This window comes from Schistocerca cancellata, unplaced genomic scaffold, assembly GCF_023864275.1.
Source record: "Schistocerca cancellata isolate TAMUIC-IGC-003103 unplaced genomic scaffold, iqSchCanc2.1 HiC_scaffold_964, whole genome shotgun sequence".
NCBI lineage: Eukaryota > Metazoa > Arthropoda > Insecta > Orthoptera > Acrididae > Schistocerca > Schistocerca cancellata.
Window position 1 is genome coordinate 30,001 of NW_026046972.1, and position 2,500 is coordinate 32,500.

Sequence of the window (2,500 nt, forward strand, 5' to 3'; positions counted from 1 at the left end):
GCGCATCCCGACGTGACATAACTCCTTTGACACACTGACGCTGCCTCGGGCATCCACGTCCTACGGTCGATATCAACGAACCTCCCCCCCCCCCTCCCCCCCACAACACGCCATCCCATACCACATTGTGTACCGTACCCAAACCTAACGTGTACTGTACTACAACGCAATGTGTACCATAACACAACCCAGTTTGTACCTTAACCTAACCTATGTCACCTTAACCTAACCTATGTCACCTTAACCTAACCTATGTCACCTTAACCTAACCTATGTCACCTTAACCTAACCTATGTCACCTTAACCTAACCTATGTCACCTTAACCTAACCTATGTCACCTTAACCTAACCTATGTCACCTTAACCTAACCCATCTTGCACCTTAACCTAACCCATCTTGCACCTTAACCTAACCCATCTTGCACCTTAACCTAACCCATCTTGCACCTTAACCTAACCCATCTTGCACCTTAACCTAACCTATGTTGCACCTTAACCTAACCTGTGTTGCACCTTAACCTACCTCAATTTGCACCGCAATGTAACGCAATTTGCACCGCAATGTAACGCAATTTGCACCGCAATGTAACGCAATTTGCACCGCAATGTAACGCAATTTGCACCGCAATGTAACGCAATTTGCACCGCAATGTAACGCAATTTGCACCGCAATGTAACGCAATTTGCACCGCAATGTAACGCAATTTGCACCGCAATGTAACGCAATTTGCACCGCAATGTAACTCAATTTGCACCGCAATGTAACTCAATTTGCACCGCAATGTAACTCAATTTGCACCGCAATGTAACTCAATTTGCACCGCAATGTAACTCAATTTGCACCGCAATGTAACTCAATTTGCACCGCAATGTAACTCAATTTGCACCGCAATGTAACTCAATTTGCACCGCAATGTAACTCAATTTGCACCGCAATGTAACTCAATTTGCACCGCAATGTAACTCAATTTGCACCGCAATGTAATGCAATTTGCACCGCAATGTAATGCAATTTGCACCGCAATGTAATGCAATTTGTACCGCAATCTACCCCCACATTGTGCCTTAACCTAACCCACATTGTGCCTTAACCTAACCCACATTGTGCCTTAACCTAACCCACGTTGTGCCTTAACCTAACCCACGTTGTGCCTTAACCTAACCCACGTTGTGCCTTAACCTAACCCAAGTTGTGCCTTAACCTAACCCAAGTTGTGCCTTAACCTAACCCAAGTTGTGCCTTAACCTAACCCAAGTTGTGCCTTAACCTAACCCAAGTTGTGCCTTAACCTAACCCAAGTTGTGCCTTAACCTAACCCAAGTTGTGCCTTAACCTAACCCAAGTTGTGCCTTAACCTAACCCAAGTTGTGCCTTAACCTAACCCAAGTTGTGCCTTAACCTAACCCAAGTTGTGCCTTAACCTAACCCAAGTTGTGCCTTAACCTAACCCAAGTTGTGCCTTAACCTAACCCAAGTTGTGCCTTAACCTAACCCAAGTTGTGCCTTACCCTGCTCTGTAATTGGCATATGACACGTTACATTAATGTATTGTCCAACCGCAACCCGCTCAGAATGTTGTGTACACAGCTACGTGTCATCTCCCCATAACAGCTGCATTGCAGTGTGGTACGCCATAGAGACGTGTGGGAGTAATGGACGCAGTGGATGGCGATCAGCATGAGCCGTCTGTTCATGTAGTGGCGCGTGTATGCAGACGTAGTAGTCTCTTCTCACACAATGTGATAGCACGGTGCCCCGCGTTCCACATCTGCGACATGCTACAGAGGCCGGTTGACAGTTGGTCGCGCAATGGACATCGCATACGTACGGGGGCACCTTCCACGTGCCCTCTAGTCGGGCACATTTTGTTGCGTGGATGTGAGCGGATGTAGTGTGTCTTGACACCTGACAGGCAGGCATGCAATAATAGTTGACTTTGCAAACGGGGATGGACGTGTACGTTTACTGGTGACGTTACGCAAATGAACAACTGGTAACCCGTTGTGGTGCGGTTGTCCTTGCTGGAGGTACATCTGTGAGGGCAACGATCGGTACAGCTACGAAGCGGTCCCCACCATACCAACGAACGTGAATGTGAATCTGGGTGTGAAGCGATACGCGGCTGTGGGTGGGTGGGACTGTCCCCGGCCGGTGAGGGGGGGCCGCCCGGCGTGCTGGCCGCGCGGTGCGTGGGCGCACGCGCTACAGCCGGCTGGTGGGGGCGCCCAGTGGCAGGCGCGCCGGCCGACGGACGCGGCAGGCGGCGCAGCTGCGCGCCGGGGCACCCTGCGCGCGGCGCCGTGCAGCCAAAGTGGGTCCTCGCCGGCCCGGTGCGAAGCGCGGTGGACATCTGCAGTGTGCTGGTCCGATTGAGGACTGTGTGCGTTGAGGATGCGCCGCCGCCCGGCACTCGGCGCCGCGACGCCGTCTGCTGCTCGGTCGCCCCAGCGGTTCTCGCTGGTGGTTTGTATCGCAGTTGTGCAGACGTGTTGGCACGTG